The following is a 19365-nucleotide window of genomic DNA, read 5'->3' as shown; positions in this document are numbered from 1 at the left end:
GAGAAACAAAATCATGTATAAAGAAAAATGAATGATTTTTTTTTCTGCACCTTACTGCGCATTCATAATTAATGTCTTTGCCCATGCTTATGGTTGATCGGTGTTTCATTTTTTGTTTTTAGTAAATTTTAACTTTACAATATCCTGGGGGTCTTTCACCATGTACCTACACTGCCACCACACTGTACACTGACATGGTATGGAGATGTACAGTGTTTTTTGCTTGTACATGTTTACATTTACTGATAGGGGTCAATGCCCTTTATTTATCAGCTTCTCCTTTATTTAATGGAATGGATATGCCAGCTTATCCTATGTATGTTAAAGTTCTACACGAACATGTACATAATATGATATTCTATTACATATTTAAATTTAGTGTACTGACAATAATTTTGAGTTTGCTTTGGCCTCACTGCCGGGGTTTGTGCTTGCACACTGGCAGGTTTGGTGGCTAAACCCTAGTCGCTAACAGTCAACATGTTAGCTGCTACCATCGCACGTGTGTGCACTCATTTTATTAGTGTTGATTTCACATCGAGTGTCACACTTGCACCTGAATCTCACATACTGACAGATTGCCGTGACATTTGTCTTCATTCTGGGTTCAATGGGTGTGTGTTTATTGTTCAAAAATCTGATGCTGTGGCATAAGATCTCCATTTTTATGGCCCGGGTGTCATTATTACCTGTCATGCTAAAATTTTCAGCAGAAAGAACCCTGGCCAACAGCATCTGTTGATAAGGTAAGTACTGGCTCGAACAACTATAGTTCACTTATTAATGTATCAGGCATTTGACCCATGATACTCAGAAATTATTTCGTTGCACACGTATGTTAATGTCACCACACTTGTCCATCCACTTGCTGAAAGACACATATAGCCATCCAAAACATTGTATAAATTGCTTGTCTTTGAAGTTCATTCTTTCACATAGAGTCTGGTTTCCAATGAAAATTCATAGAAGTATTGAGTTACAAAAATATACACAACATGATAGCTTATACCTATGGCTGACATTACATCCATCACATAACATAAATTTCTTAAGCTTTAAAATGTCATAAAATTTTTGTTAACTGTGTTCTGTTACTACATTTCATTTTTTAGTTTTAACTTATCTTTGTTCACATCACATATACAAATTGATTACATAACACATTATTATGATACAATACAAGCATATGAGACATTTATACTTCATTTTATAGATAGGCTTTTATCACTTATGGGAGATCATTGGAAATAGGACTAAAACATTACACATTGCTGGCCTATCCACACTTGGTGCAGTCTCCTTCATTTGGGAGGGAAGACTGGTTCAAGGATTTATGAGGAAATGTGAGGAAATGTTACTCATACAGTCATGGACTAGCTGCCAAGGAACTTTTATTTTGTGGAAATGATGTGTATTGACTAATCATTCACATAGTATCATGCTGTTTCTTCATGTGCTAGTACTGTTTACTTCAATTCACATGTAGCAATGTGAAATATTAAGTTTTAACCATCATAGACTTATCTTTCTCGAGTACCTGGAAATGTCATTATTTATGCTTTCATGTGATGCAATAAAAATTAATTAAATTTTGTAAAATCACATGCTTAAATTTTTATGTGTACTCTGCAGCAAATAGGTGCTGATAAATGTAACAGAGATATATTGCGACAATGCATATTTTTATTTTTCATTGTCTTATGACCTTTGTATAAATATCCTTATAACAAAATTGTTTACTTGAGGTGGTTCCCATTTCTTTATTTGGTACCTGTTACTCTCGACATAATTCTCTTCTTCTACACTGTGGCAATGCACTGGTCGCTGAAAGAAAAAGACTTAAAACTAACTTAAAACTAATTGCATTATGTAGCTCGGTGGCCACTGACACATTTGGTCATTACATCCATCCACAGATATTTCCATACTTTGTTTAAATTCATAGGCATTCATTTATTCTGTTACCATTTATGATTATTTATCCTGCAAAGAAAATTATTTGACATTTCTTATGATTATTTATCCTGCAAAGAAAATTATTTGACATTTCTTATGGTATTTTGTCATTTCTCCTTAGCTTACACATCTCGTATAATTTTTCATAATGCTTCCTTTTGCTTGTAAATATGTTGTATATAGCTTAGTATCTAATTAAATCTTTGTGTACATATATCAATAGGTTCCTGAGTTCTTACATAATAGATGCGATTGCTTAGTATTTCCATTTACTTTGTGTTTAAGTTAAGTACTTGTACATATTGCATTCCTATTTGGTTGCGCCTTCTGGCAGACTGTTGTTCATGCACACAGATCAATGCCTCCTCTCCTACTACTGACATCAGTGCATATTGTTGAATGCAGACAGCTGAGCCATAAGCTAATTTTGTTTATACTTTTGCTTTGCATGAAGCTGTGTGTTACTTCTCATTGCTGCTATTTTTATGCCTACATGAACAAAATGAAGAATTACTTATGCCTGTACACATTACCTTATCTTAAAATACTCTCCAGAAGAAAAATTAGACTTAGAGTTATGTATGCTATGCACAATTATCTTGTGATAGAAAGAAAAAATGCTACCTAGCCTCATTATTTGATAAAAGCTTTTATACCTTTGTGAGGGTGGAGACCCTTGCCTCTCCCAGTTTTCTCATGGGCTAATCTGTACGTCCCAGGGTATGATATTTTGGAAATTATATATGGCCCTGAATCGAGTAATTGCCACTTTTTATTCAGTTTGCCAAATTTTGTTGATTTAGGGTGCATCCGTACGAGGATTCATCGCCCTTCAAAAAATTGTGAACACGTTTCAGTTTCTTATTATATATCTTCATTCTATATTTGGCACTGTTTTCTAGTGTAATCATGGCTTGTTTGATTTTGTCCTGTAGTGCCTTTTCTGTAGTGGAAACCTTTGGTATGGGTGACTCCCACTCATTTGATTGTTTTGTCTGGAACATCAATTCATGAGGTGTGAAACCTGTTGAAGAATGTGGAAGCTTATTGACAACTTACATGAAGTGAGTTATGTATTCTACCTATCAGGTGTGTTTGTGAGGGATATATGTCCTAATAAACCAGTTAAATTCTTTAAAGACTAGTTCTACTGGGCTTGCTTTTGGGTGAAACAAGCTTACTAATATGTGCTTTATGCCTTGTGAGGTCATAAATTGTTTCCACTTTCGCCCAATGAGATATGAAGTGTTATCAGTTAGTAGTACCTTTGGTTTACCTACTGTTCTCAAATAGTCTACCTCAATTCTTTTTCTGATATTTGTGGCTGTTGCATTTTTAATGGAATACATTTTGATATGTTTCGAGAAAATATCGTGTAGTGCTACTACGAACCTTACTCCTCCTTTGCTTCTTCGATATGGACCAGCTTTGTCCAGGGATACTATATCTAGAGGGTTTTTTGTGAGTATTGGGTGTAGCTTGATATATTTTGACACATTGCACTGTTTTGATTTTTGACATATTGCACACTTTCTTAATACCTGTATGTAAGACTCGTCTTCTCAAGTTTGGAAAATAACAAAGTGTTGCAATTTTTTCAGTACATCTGTCTACTCCGTAATGTCCCTATACTTCATGTGTGTGTCTTATAAATTTGCTGATGTAATCTTCAGGAATACACACACATCACAGATCAGATTTTTCATGTTTCCTATGAAACAAAATACACTTGTACATCTAATACCATTTACTTACCTTTCCACCTTCATCCTGCTTAAGGTTTTGCATGACTTTACTCCATCTGTGATCTTGCTGTTGTATAATTTTCATTTGCTTATAAAACTTACGGTAATCAGACTGTTGCATTGTACCTTGCATTAATAACATTTTGATTTCTGCATCCCGCTCTGTTAATTCAACAAATTCCTTTAAACCTTGTGGTAATCTGGACAAGGCATCTACAACAACATTTTTATTTCCTTTAATATAAATGATCTCAAAACTGAATTCTTGTAAATATACACATCACCTAGCTAATTTATGGTGCAATAGTTTCATGTTAAAAGAAATAACAGTGACTGATGGTCACAGTAAACTCTGGTATTCTTGCCCCCAAAAAAATATTCAAACTTTTTAAATGCCCATATTACAGCTAAACCTTCCAATTCTGATGCAGAGTAAGATCTTTCTGCTTCTCATCATGTACGACTAGCAAAACTGATGACCTTGGGTACTTCTTTACCTTCTTCTTCTCGCATCTGGAACAAGCATGACCCCAGGCCCTGAGAGCTCATTAGCCTGGGGCTTAACTATGACCGGCTGATGTTTTCCGACAGTGTAGTGTGATTTAATTCATTACCTGGAGTAATTTCAGTTAGCTGCACAGTGTAGGTACTTCGGCAATTTGTGTCGCTGGCTCCTGTGCCATTGTTTTGCTGGCCATAGGTCACTTGCGGTACAGTGTAAGGCATGGCATTGTTGCTGCACGATGGCCACTGCTGCGGCTGACTGTTTCTGTTCATGTTCAGCATAGGGCCTTGTGATGGTGGATTGTAATTCGCTTGTGCAATGAAATTACTCCTGTTGTTTTGAAAATTTCTTTTAAATCATTTGTTTTTTCTGTTTCTGTTACTGTACTCATTACCCCTGGGTGTGTAATTTTGCTATTGTGTGTACCATCCTTGGTGTGTGTTTAGATCACATTTTACTGACTGATTTACATAATTATATTGTTGTTGTGCCTGATTCTCTGTTGCTCTATTGGGTACAGGTCTTTCCTCATAGCTTAAGTTGATAGAATCAAGCAGTGACAAAAAATATTCAGTGTTGTGCTCTGGCATTGTGACTAATTTTTATCTAAAGTGCAATAGTAAATGACTTTTCAAAATTTTTAACACGTCTATCTATGATATTGGGTTTGTCCAGTAGTGTGTCTTGTTCAGGTATTTTTCAATGGATTGAAAACCTTGCATCCAAGTCTTTCTTGCACTGCCTCAGACCAGTATTTGTCAAAGAAAGCTCGTTCAAATTGGATATAAGTGGTGCAACATCTAGCCACTTCAGCTGCCCATAAAAGAATGTCATCTTGTGTTCATCCCACAACAAATCTGATTTTCTGTGCTTCCGTCCAGTTGCGTGGAAATACATGACAAACAGCACTGATAAATACTGCTGCATTCGTTCTTTTACCTTCAGTAGTGAATATAGGAAACTGTCAATGTCTCAGCAAACCTTTGTCTGCAAAAATAGTTGATAAGCATGTGGCATTTTTGGTCATATTTATGTGGTTTTTGTAGCTACCTGTAATTCTGGTTGGCAATTGCTCAGCTATTGGAGTTGTGGGTATGTTTATATTTTGCACTCAACAACTGTCACTGGTACCTGCTGTGGGACTTGTGACAATTTGTGGATCAATACCAACAGGTTATGGTTTGTTCACTGAAGCCTGTGTATTATTTACATGCATATTTTGAGATGCGGTAAATTTTCTTCTAATAGATTGCAGATCCTATCTTTTGCTGCTTGTAAGTTCGTGTTTACTTTGTTCACTATTTCATTTTCTTTTTTTCTGAATAGCCTTTTCTACTACATCTGTGTATAACTTAAATCTGTTACCAACTTCTCTGCAATGGTACTACCCTTACCTAACTTACCTGCTTCAGTTTGACTAATGACATCAGTTACATTTTCACTGATCTTTTCTCTCTCCATCTTAGCACATGCTGAGTCAACTTCTAATGTTGCTACCCTTAAAGTATGCTCTTCTACAGCTAGAGGTACACCTTCATAGTCTTTATTTAGCTTGTTGATGACAGTGGCTTCCTTTTCTTCTGTCAAAACCAACTGGTTTTGTGTGGCTTCAGTATTTGTGTTTGCATCTGTGATTTTCTTTATCTTTTGCTCTACTAGATCATTATGGCCATTAAAAGAATCTACCTTCTGTTTTAACTCCGTAATGTTACTGTTAACTGCAGAAAGTGCTTCATGCTTTACTTGTTTTTCTGTATCATTCAATTTTTTGTCGATTTCAGTGCAAACATTGTTGGCTAAGTCATCATATATCTGTGAGACCATGTGTTGCAGGTCCTTGAATACTTGTTTTTGTTCTTGTTTCATTGTATTTATATCTTGTGTGATGGACCTTGGATAGTGTGTCAAATTATCAATTTTGGTATTCATATCTTGTTTCATATAACTGAAATTGGTGTTCGTATTGTGTTTCATATCATCAAATTTCATGTTTATGTTAGCTAATAACTGCCGTAGCTGTGCTTTAGGTGCAGTACTGTGGTTGCTTTCAACTGTACTTTCCAATTTAATGCTTGTGTTGTGACCAATTGGTGTTTGTAATGTTTTGTCAAGATTCATACTGGAATCGCTCTCCAATGTTTCATTCATGAGTGGTATGTCACTTTGGGATATGTGTGACATTGTCTTGTCAATTATAAACATTGTGTCATCAAGGTTATTCTGCTGTGGAGCATCGCTATCATTTGTCACACCTGTGACACTCATCTCTGACCCACTTAAAATTTCTGCAGTAGGCACACATGGTGCCTGAACTTCAATTGTTCAGTCACGCAATTCTATGCCATCTTGGCTGATTGCATTCTCACTATTGCTTCCAACAATTGACATATATTTTTCTGCCATGTTGTATGAATATGAAAAAATAAAATTTTCACGTGCTAAGTATTACACTTAATAATTGTAATTTACATTATGTCAAAGCCTGTTTAATGTCTGTTATGATGTGCAAATTATTGTATTGCAATTTCTTTATGTTTTACAGACAATGTGTATCACACTGAAAAATTCCTGTAAATTTTTCACAATAAAATTCAAGGAAGGGAATAATGAGGAAAAGCTTTCTATCTACATCAAAACAGATGCTACAAAGTGTAACCATGCAAGCAATTTTTGCAGCCATCCTACCTTCACTGCACCACACAAAACAGCTTATTATGGAAAATTTTACGTGATGTGTGTCCAATTCTTATTCCTTTCCAAAAATTTCTCCTCAGTTTTTGCGTTTTGCTTTACTTGCTCCTCATTGTGATTCATGCAAACAGAAAATACCGACAATTAATTTTTATGACTCATAACAATGTCATAAAAATTTCTTAGTATAAAATAGTTAGCAAACCCTTCCCACAACTGGTGCCTTGAAGTTGTGGCACTCAGGTTGCCAGTTGTGTTATAATAATAAATAATAATAATAATAATAATAATACATATCAATGGAAAGCAATTAATTTTAAAGAAAATCCAACTGGATTATTAGAAATGTTCTGCTTGTACGAATTTAGGCTCTTTGGACTTCCTCTCTTACATTTCAATTGTAGATGCAGGCAGCTGACTTCAAGGACACCAGTGCATGTCAAATAAATGAAGAAAATCCTCCTTACTTGGTTCCACTTCACTTCAATAATAAATACTTAATTCTGTTGTTAAGTCTTCTATTATTTATAAACACACATAATACATAACACTCGTAATACTTCATACTTTAATCTATATGTCTTCACCATTCTTCTACATCCAAGAGAGTGAGAAACAAAATCATGTATGAAGAAAAATGAATGATGGTTTTTTTTTTCTTCATTTGTCTGCACCTTACTGCACATTCATAATTAATTTCTTTGCCCATGCTTATGGTCGATCGGTGTTTCATTTTTTTGTTTTTAGTAAATTTTAACTTTATGATATCCTGGGGGTCTTTCACGATGTACCTACACAATGTCTATGTTGGCTATGATAATGTGTTCCCTATGCTGCTCATAGCAGCTTACTGGCATTACCATTTTCCTCTTCATTATTACCCCTATTTCTGCATTACAACTGTCTGGGTTTGTATTTATAACCCTATACTTACCAGACCAAAAGCCTTGTTCTTCCTGCCACTGCACTTCAGTCATTCCCATGGTATCTAACTATCCCTTTCCCTTTTTAAATTCTCGAGCCTAGCTATCTGATTAACGGATCTAACATAACATGCTTCTATCTGTAAAATGCCACTTTTATTCTTCTCGTTGAATGGAAAGTGGTGGGGGTTTGGAGGGCTGGGGGTTTGGAGGGGTGGGGGTTTGGTGGGAGGGGGGAGGGGGGGAGGGGAGGGGAGGAACTGTTGGAATATTTTACTCAAGAGGATGCTGTCAACACTACAATATTTAGTAGAGCTGCATATCCTCAGGGAAAGTAAGGGCTGTAGTTTCCCCTTTCTTTCAGCTGTTCACAGTAACAACATAGTAAAGCCATGTTGGCTTCAATTTCCATACAGTAGTGATCTCAAACATGAAAGCAGTGGTCTCAAAAGGATGTCACTGTAGAGTGAACTGGCTGATGTACAGCCACCTAGTTAAGTTTAAACATAGAGGCAGTGTCCTGGAGTGGATGGATCATATATGAGTACATATATGCATACATACCCATGTATCTGCAAATATACTCTACCACTGAAGTATTAATAGAAAGATACCAACACTCATGTATTCAAGATAAAGATGGGTGACAATGCAAAGATTAAATCCTGCTTACTAGGAAATAACCTTTTCTATTGTGAGAGTAGATGCATGATGAAAAACTAAAGAGAACCAGAAAAGGTTAAGGAAAGAGTTTCAGAACACTATTTATTATCCTCATTAGCCACAAAAGTTTGGAAATCAATCAGACAGATGCTATATTGGGCATTCAACACTTTTCCTCATTTAATAAATTATGGGAATCTTTCAATTTCTCCATCTGACAGGAAGGATTATGGTTAATTATTTCTGCAAGATAACATATGATAACAATGAGTCCACATTTGTAGTAGAGAAACACACTGCAGAGAGAGGATTCAGTTTTAGTTCAAATAAATCAAGAGGAATGTAACTGACCCTTCTCAACATAGGATTTTGGTAATGTCTTAAGGAAAGAAATTTATGTTAACATTAAATATAAATTTAATTCTTAGCAACCCTTTCCTAAAAGTATTTGTCTTGGAGTGTAGTATTGTATGGAAGCGAAACAAGGATAATATCCAATACACACATGAGGAGAACAGCACCTTTGAAATGTGGTGTTATAGAAGAAAGCTGAAGATTGATCACATAGCCACTTGATGAGGTACTGGTACTGAATACATTTAGGGCAAAACAAGCTTGATAGCATTACTTAATTAAAAGAAGGAGAAGGCTGAAAGTATACATTCAGGGTTACAAAGGAATACATAAATTGTTGATAAATCAAAATGTGGGGGTAAAGGGAGACCAAGTATTAATATAGTAAAAAGATTCAAATGGACCTAAACATACACCACACACACATGCAAACAGAGTGTGTGTGTGAGAGAGAGAGTGGGGGGAGGCAGTGAAGAGTGACTAGTGTCATTTCCTCAAACTATGGCCTGACTGGAATATTTTAAATTGAGGATAATTCATATTTTTGTATTCTTATACACTGAACTAATGTGGGTTTATGAGAGTAGTTATGAGTTGAGATGGTCTTAAAAGTGTGTAAAATGTTGAAAAATCATTCTCAGAGGCAGCTATCCACTTCGGTGCAGGTGCTGGACCTAGACCTTATTTCATAAGTGTCTGTTGTCCACATAATATACTGAACGCATCATTTTGCAGGAGATGGTTCAAGCTGAGCCACAGATCAGATATATATATATATATATATATAGTCTAGTATGGACTGAAAGAAAACTTTGAAAAATTGTAGTTGATGGGAACTGTCTGCTTCTCAGAGCCTCCTACTGAGGTACTCTAACACTAGGAGGATCGGAATTAATGAACTACCTTCAAGGACCAGTATCAATGATTTTTACCAGTGAAGTTTTTCTTCTTTGTTTTCAGTTTTCCTTCTCAAGTTACTTCAGTAAGATGTCATCATAGGTCAGTAGTGCATTATGCTTATTGTATACATGTGTTAGGCTTAAAAAACCTTGATTGTAGATACACAGAGGAGAGCTGAAAAGAAACATCATGTGGATACCTTTTTCTCCTTTTGTCGCACTGTAAAGGGTCCAGGTATTGATTCCAACAAGATCTAGGATGCTGAAAAACACATGCATATGCCATCTGCAGCAGCCAAAACTGACAGTGTACAGATAAGACAACTGGTCAAGAATATCAACTCCAAACTTAGTGGAATTGTAGAAGTTCACCGTTTCAGGGAGTTTCTTCTGTGTTTGTTCATCCACAGCAACTGACTGGTGCATTGGGCTCAAGAGAAGAACATTTTTCTTGGTCTTCCCCTGACAGTATATAACTGTTGTGTCACCAGATTTCTATAAAATAACATCGTACAAAGATCTGGCAGTAGACTTTCATGATGGAGGATCTTATCTTCGAGTTTTCTTTAGTGTACCCACCATGCTTGTGTTCTCCCACTTCAGTTGCTTTGCAAGATGCCTGGCTGTGAAGAAATTGTCACATGTTATATTTCTTCTTTTCAAAGTGTAAGGTTGCATAAGACATGTACCACCATGCTCTGTACAAGGTATGTTAGTGGGTCTTTCACTTTGTTTACCCAGCTAAGGAAATGCATTCATGATATATTTACTACTGGCATCTGCTGCAAGCCAAAACTGCAAACCTAATTCATCTGGTTTAGTACTCACGTATTTAAAATAGCAGCACCAAGCTTTGCATGGATAGAGCTGCTCATCTACAGTTATAAATGCACCTAGTTTATAGTTCTGGATACAGTTAGCTACAAATGAATTCCAGACTGGGGTAGCTGCTGCAAAGCCTGTCGTCTTGAGTCTTTTGGCACGAGTGTGTTTGTCATCAAATCTTAAAAATCGAATGACTTCTATGAACTTATGTCTTCCCATAGTGTGAGAAAAAAATGCCAGCCTCCACACTTGAGACTGCAGAAGTTTCAGGGGAAAATTCTTTCCTCCATACACTCCATGTGTATATGTTATAACTATGACAGCTTCTAATTGGGCAATATCAAATACCCATGTGTCACACTGGAGAAGTTCTTGGGCTACAATTTCTGTAAAGTTCTTTATGTTCTGTAGAACATTATTGTCTATCAACACTTGCTATGCAATCAAGTAATTGCCTGTGACTGTAAGTTTCTTAGTGTTGCACTTTGGCTCAGGAGTTTCTACCAACACCTTGTCATGTCATAATCTTCCAGGTGCATGCCCTGTTGCAATTTAAGTCCACAATGTTGTGTCAGCTGCAGTGTCTCCACTTCTGACTTCCAGATGCTGAGATGGATGCAACTTATTCTATTTTTTTTCACCCTTGGCTGCAAGTAGGAATTTGTGATGCCACTGGAACTGAATGTGTAAGCACTGGGTTATTCATATGCTATTGTACAGGTTATGAATATTTATTTTCCAACTCTGATGATTTGCCTGGTTCTGTTTTGTTGGGCTGATATTCTTTGTCATCTATATAATCTTTGTCATCTTTATCATCCAACTCATCACATTCAAAAGTATCTTCTCCTTCAGAATTTTCTCCTAGTAAACTGTTCATGTAATTAAGTAATTCTTCATCCAAACAAAAATACTGGTGCACCATAATAATGAGGAGGAGTGCTAAACTTCTGCAGACCACAACTGTGTATCGACAGAGAACAGCAACTAAAATACACTCCTGGAAATGGAAAAAAGAACACATTGACACCGGTGTGTCAGACCCACCATACTTGCTCTGGACACTGCGAGGGGGCTGTACAAGCAATGATCACACGCACGGCACAGCGGACACACCAGGAACCGCAGTGTTGGCCGTCGAATGGCGCTACCTGCGCAGCATTTGTGCACCACCGCCGTCAGTGTCAGCCAGTTTGCCGTGGCATACGGAGCTCCATCGCAGTCTTTAACACTGGTAGCATGCCGCAACAGCGTGGACGTGAACCGTATGTGCAGTTGACGGACTTTGAGCGAGGGCGTATAGTGGGCATGCGGGAGGCCGGGTGGACGTACCGCCGAATTGCTCAACACGTGGGGTGTGAGGTCTCCACAGTACATCGATGTTGTCGCCAGTGGTCGGCGGAAGGTGCACATGCCCGTCGACCTGGGACCGGACCGCAGCGACACACGGATGCACGCCAAGACCGTAGGATCCTACGCAGTGCTGTAGGGGACCGCACCGCCACTTCCCAGCAAATTAGGGACACTGTTGCTCCTGGGGTATTGGCGAGGACCATTCACAACTGTCTCCATGAAGCTGGTCTACGGTCCCGCACACCGTTAGGCCGTCTTCCGCTCACGCCCCAACATCGTACAGCCCGCCTCCAGTGGTGTCGCGACAGGCGTGAATGGAGGGACGAATGGAGACGTGTCGTCTTCAGCGATGAGAGTTGCTTCTGCCTTGGTGCCAATGATGGTCGTATGCGTGTTTGGCGCCGTGCAGGTGAGCGCCACAATCAGGACTGCATACGACCGAGGCACACAGGGCCAACACCCGGCATCATGGTGTGGGGAGCGATCTCCTACACTGGCCGTACACCACTGGTGATCGTCGAGGGGACACTGAATAGTGCACGGAACATCCAAACCATCATCGAACCCATCATTCTACCATTCCTAGACCGGCAAGGGAACTTGCTGTTCCAACAGGACAATGCACGTCCGCATGTATCCCGTGCCACCCAATGTGCTCTAGAAGGTGTAAGTCTACCCTGGCCAGCAAGATCTCCGGATCTGTCCCCCATTGAGCATGTTTGGGACTGGATGAAGCGTCGTCTCACGCGGTCTGCACGTCCAGCACGAACGCTGGTCCAACTGAGGTGCCAGGTGGAAATGGCATGGCAAGCCGTTCCACAGGACTCCATCCAGCATCTCTACGATCGTCTCCATGGGAGAATAGCAGCCTGCATTGCTGCGAAAGGTGGATATACACTGTACTAGTGCCGACATTGTGCATGCTCTGTTGCCTGTGTCTATGTGCCTGTGGTTCTGTCAATGTGATCATGTGATGTATCTGACCCCAGGAATGTGTCAATAAAGTTTCCCCTTCCTGGGACAATGAATTCACGGTGTTCTTATTTCAATTTCCGGGAGTGTATATCCACTCTTCCACTAAAGAAGGAGAGGGAATGGGGTCACATCAAAGAAATAAAATAAGTGGATGAAAAAATTCATCCTTTTCAGACATGAAACATAAAAAATATCTCACTGGTATAAATGACAGAAATGTGGTCACAACAATGATATATAATAAGTGAAGTGTATGAAAAAATCCATTTCAGACATGAAAGATAAAAAATAGCTCACCAGTATGAATGACAAGCTTTGGTCCTTTAAGATAATAATGTTTATAATTTATTCAGTTTTGTAACAGATAATATAATAAGGGCCATAAATTAAAATATAGACTATTTATTAAATGTTAAACAATGCTCACTGGACAGATTGACCAGAATGGTCCTTCTAGTGTCAAGATGTCTAAGGCTTGGAGTCCATTTATTTGTAAGCACTGCAAATTTGGTATCCATATGAGTAGGTCATGAAATATGAGAACCAGGAACAGGATTGATTCATTTATAATGCCAAATTGAGTGATTAAAAAATAGTTTCTAAAAGTGGCAACAGATACAATAAAAATTTACACACACACACACACACACACACACACAAACACACACACACACACACACACACACACACACACATTCACTCATGAACAGCAATTATTGGTAAGTCATGGTTTGTGGTTTCGAGATTGGAAGACTGCATCTATCGTTAAATCTGTGATGCAGTGATACTGCAATCTAAAAGATACCACTTTCATTAATATTGTACTTTTGTAAAGAGGTTTTTGATAAATAAGGTGAATTATTCATTTACACATTTTAATCTGACATGTTATATGTCCTAGCAATCCACTAACATCAATGACCCATGGAATATGAAAATAAATAAATCATACATTTTTTGAAGCTCTTAGTCTCTCAAATTGATAATGATGTTTATCTGCAGTCATGTGTTAATTTTTTAATATCTGTAGCATCTCATGGAATAATATTGTTAATTACAGGGCACTTTTTAAATTTTTACTAAAATATATTGAATGGAAATGGCATTGGAGATGTGTAGAAGTTCTTAAAATAATGACAACAGAGAACACAATAATGGCCATTTCTACCCATTCCTAGATCGAAAAAAAGTGTTCTGCTGAGGAGTATTTATGTCAGTTACATGTTTGATGTCAGATGGATGAGTTACAAGAAATCACCTGCAGAAAATTTCCAGATAAAGAGGGAGTAACCCAAGCAGCAACGGCTGCTACCATTGTCTTCTGTAATGTTAGTTAGACAAATTATTACACATAACGTTGTAAATTCAGTTCCTACAGAAGTATTAACAGTGATCTCTTCTAAAGACACTTGATATGATGTTATATCAGTTAAACAAACAACAGTTTACTTACCATCTAGTTCATCATTATCGTTATCCTTGAGTTTCTGTATTCTTCTGATAATTCTTGAGTATAGGGCCTGAGAATAAAATATTGCAACAGCATTATGCTACAGAAACATTAAGATCATTTGCTACATCTTGTCTTAATTTTCATCTGGCAAACCTGTTCACACTAACCTCATGGTTCGGGAGTAAATTGTTCAATCTTTGTGATTCTTCAATGCGTTCACATGTCTCAAATGCACTGATCTTGCCACTTACATCTACCATCCAATCCTGAAAATAATATTTTGTAAATATAAGAGAACAATCAATTTCAAAAGGTGAGGCTTAGATTTAGACTTAGTACTTCCATTGTTTGATCCTATAGGAAACACTAAATGTATTTGCAAATTTATCGTACACAGCAGTAAGCAACTATAAATTATGTTTTTAGCTACAAGTGATCATATCTTTCATTTCCATCATTTCTTTCTTTCCACTTTTTCATTTAGGTACTGACATATTATCTTTCTGTTTGATTGTTTGGGTTAGCAATTTTAATATTAAGTATAATTTGACAAAAGGAAATAAAAAAGTTCTTTGCATGACAACACAAACTACTTCATAGAAGAATTTCTGAATAGGAGCAGCCCAGAATGACTTACTTTTCCCTTGACAGTTATACCACAAATCCTCATAATTAGAATCAAGGATCTCTGATAAACAACATCCTGCTACAACAAATAGTAATCATCTTTAAATGTAACAGCAGTGCTCACTATATGGAATATCAGTGTTCAAATGAATGTAGAACTAAATGGTTCCAAATTGACTACCCAGCTTTAAAGACCACCCGGCTAGCTGCGCGGTCTAACACACTGCTTCCTGAGTGGGAATGTGTGCCAGTTCCCGGCACGAATCCGCCCATTGGATTAGTGTTGTGGTACGGTGTGCCAGCCAACCTGTGGATGGTTTTTAATGTGGCTTTGCATCTACCTCAGGAAATGCAGGCTGATTCCCCTTATTCTGCCTCAGTTACTCTGTGTCGGCAATTGCTGCAAAAACACAATTTCCACATATGCATACACCATCATTATTCTACCATGCAACCATTTGGGGTTACACTCATCTGGTACGAGACGTTCCCAGTGGAGGGTCCACTGGGTGCCGAATTGCACAATAACCCTGGGTTTGGTGTGGGGCAGTGGTGGGGTGGGTGAACTGCTGTGGCCTCTTTGTGGGGTTGTGAACCACTGAGGGCAAAGGTTGGATGAAACCTTTCCATCATTTCTAGGTCCCCAGTTTAATACATAGATACATACTGAGTTGTATGCAGATAATGATCAATTTTCACTCTCACATAATTCAACAAAGAAAATTCATGCCAGAGTTACAATATTTTTTGTCATTAACTTAATATGAATTGGATTCTAAACAGTTGAAATCTTCTGCTTCAGTGTCGTTTCATATTCACTCAGGACTCACAAGTACAAACTGAAAACAAATTACACCACTCATAAGGGCTGTTGTGAATTATAGACACATTTTACTTAGTAACAAGTATTCTGAGATACTCAAAACACTGAGATTTTTTACTCCTTTGCATGTTTCCTGTGCTTTGAGTAGCCGGCTGCTGTGGCCGAGTGGTTCTCGTGCTTCATTCTGGAACCACGCTGCTACTACGGTTGCAGGTTCGAATCCTGCCTTGGGCATGGATGTGTGTGATGTCCTTAGGTTAGTTAGGTTTAAGTAGTTCTAAGTCTAGGGGACTGGTGACCTCAGATGTTAAGTCCCATAGAGCTTGGAGCCATTTGAATTTTTTTGCTTTGGGTATCCAGTTGCTTTATCCCAAACAGGTTTTACAATTTCAATGGATTTGTTCCCTTATCAGGACCAATTTCAAAAACAAAAAACATTGGCACCCCCCCTCCCTCCCCCCCCCCCCCCCCCCTCTCCCTTTCTTCTCTCATACATTAGTTGTCATTTCTTGGGATGTTGGGAAGAGCCATAAACATAAAATAAATCTAAATAAAATGAACCAGAAGTTTTTTCCAGGTAGCTTTTGAGAAGGAAAAATTAAAATAATCATGTAAATTTCTCTTTCTATTTCAAGCAGGAACAGAAAGTGTGAAAAGTTTTTTCTTGTATTTATTTTCACTGTCTTGAAGGATTCTTAATTTTTGGATCAAATGGCAACCACAGCAGAGCAACTACTGACTATTTATTCAGGTTCAGAGCCAACAAATTTATAAGTTACTGTAGCCCAGAGGTCAATGACAGCTGGCAGATAGAATTATTACAAGGTTCATCCTGAGCAAAACTTGCAATGGAACTGACCTGAAATTTGTATCCTCTCCTTTGTAGCACTGTTCTCGATCCCTATAACTCAGAAAAACTAATTTTATGTTGGATGATGTTTGTTCATTGATGTATACAAAACCAGACTTCAGATGACAATAACATATATTTTACTCATTGTAAAGCTCTGAAAATGTCTTCAGTTAATTTTTTAGATTCATTTTACCTGCTGTTAGACTACCTGAGTTGAGTATGGGACCTTTCAATAGAGAACACACTTTGTTACGAAATAAACCTGAACATGTGCCCAATAAGAATATGTGTCTCTTATACTTTTCAAAAAGTTATTCAGCTGAAAATAGAAAAGTTCACTCTGAAAGAATAATAGTACAAGTCAAAGTACTTTGTTTTATTGCCACGAACAATGCATAAACTCATCCAGTCTTATGTTAACAATGGTGCTTCTTTCAATCATTTACCACTGCTATATTATGTTTCCACACAAATAAAATAGATAATCACTGATGACAGAAGTCTTTTCACTTACTTTCTACTGTCAAAATGCTCCTCGATGAGAATTGCTGATTCACAAATACAATACTGTTTCAGCTACAAATCTCACAATTAATCCTGTGTGCCTTTCCACAAAATAATTGAATTACTAAAACATTTTTCTTCTATGATGAAACATAACACTTTCCACTCTTAATAATCTTTCAACCACATTCTTCACATTATTTATCTGCAGCACATCTATGAGTGACTGCCCCACACTGAAGATAATGAGGACTACTGCACACACCAAGATGGCATATGACCACCACAGCTGGGGAATTGTTACCATAATACAACAACACAACACTCCTTTAGAGAACAGGCATGCTTGAACTTGGAGGTTCTGGAAGCTAGTGATGCCCATCAGTAGAGTTTTGTCAACAATGCAAGAAAAAAGTCTTTTGAAAACCAAAAGAAAGAAAACATAGACTCCACAGAAATTGTGATGCCGCAGTGAGATCCCCAGAAACAAACAATCAATGAACAACCCAGCAGTTGTTCTCTTCTGAGTCATTATATTGTAATACAATAAAAATGTCAGTCACACTTAACATCCTCTTGTCCCCAGACTGTAATTTCACAATTGCACAATTGCTACTCCCAGAACCAACTAGCACTGCTGTCTCAAAGACATCTCACTAACAAGTATGTGAATATTCCACCGTAGCTAAGTGGACAGCATGCCAGCTTGTCATGCCAGGGGGCCCGAGCTCTGTTCCTGGTTGGGTTGGAGATTTTCTCCACTCAGGGACTGGGTGTTTGTGTCATCTTCATCATCATCATCATCTCATCCTCATAGATGCCCAATTTGCCAAAGTGGCATCAACTCAAAAGATTTGCACCAGGTGACCAGGTCTACCTGCTGGGAGGTCCTCACCACACGAATTTTCATGTGAATGTTATAAAACAACAATCACTCATATACATCATATTCATCTTCCTTGCTGCTAGAGATCTTCCCCTGGTACCAGCGCTCCTTCATTCCTGTTTGTTCCACAGAGGTAGGTAGACTCCAGCAGGTAGACTTTAGATGCCACACCTGTTGAGTATTACTTTCTCACAGTATGTGACCCAATGTTTAGAAACTAACTACAATCACCCACATCTTTACTCTGAGCTCTATATTTGACCTGTGTGATAAATGGCCTTCCATGAGTGGCATGGATCACTACAGAACTGGCTTTAACTGGCTTTAAATGATTACTCTAGGAATATACTACAACCCCAACATGTTGCTCACATAGGAATGATGCAGATAAGATTAGAATAATATGCACACACAGAGGCATTCAAACAATCACTCTTCCCATGCTCCATACATGAATGAAACAGGAAGAAACCTTAAATGGGATGTACCCTCTACCATGCACCCCATGGTGGTTTGCAGAGTATTGATGTAGATCCTGCTCTACACCAGTTGCTGCACATATATTTGACTTTGCTTGTTTGCTCATTTCTTGTTCCAGTTATTCCTGGGTTTCTGTCTATGAGTCAGTGAACCATGATCAACTTACATGTATTTTCAGTGGTAATAGTGTCTTCACTTATTCTCTTTGCTTGTGTTTCCTCTTGACCCCTGTTTCTTCTTCTTCATTCTGTTTTGTGTGATTTTTTATCATGCCTACTTTACAGTTTTCATTACTGTGCTAGGCACAAGACCACAAACTTCACTTGTAAGCCATTGCATCATACTGTGTACAATGTTTTTTCTATACACTGTACTTCAAAATACTGATTCCTTCGTAATTGCTTTTGCAAAAATTCTGAATACACTTCATCATATCTCTGGCAGTATGGACTGTTGCAAATGAAATTTAAACTCTCATCTTTCATGTTTCTAGACCAGTATTTTTCTAGGAACATCTTCTCAAGTACATTATCCATCCACTGACAATACATCTGAATCCATGCATTCAATAAGGGGCTATCACCATCTGCACATGTACTAATTGCTTTGTCATCAGAAATCACATATGCTTACATTCTGCTTGACATGTTAAGTTCAGAACTACAAGGGCATGCTGAAAAGTAATGCCCCTGAATTTGTAATTTGAAACTCAAAGTTTTTTAAGTGAAACAACCTTGATTTCACTATTGTTGATCATCCTCTACATGGTCCCTTCCAGTTTCCTTCTGTTTCAAAAACTTAAAGGACACCTTTAAAGACTTCACTTTCATAGTGATGAAGCAGTGTAAGC

The sequence above is a fragment of the Schistocerca serialis genome, chromosome 4 (assembly GCF_023864345.2).
Source record: "Schistocerca serialis cubense isolate TAMUIC-IGC-003099 chromosome 4, iqSchSeri2.2, whole genome shotgun sequence".
Lineage (NCBI taxonomy): Eukaryota > Metazoa > Arthropoda > Insecta > Orthoptera > Acrididae > Schistocerca > Schistocerca serialis.
Note: the sequence above shows the minus strand (reverse complement) of the source record.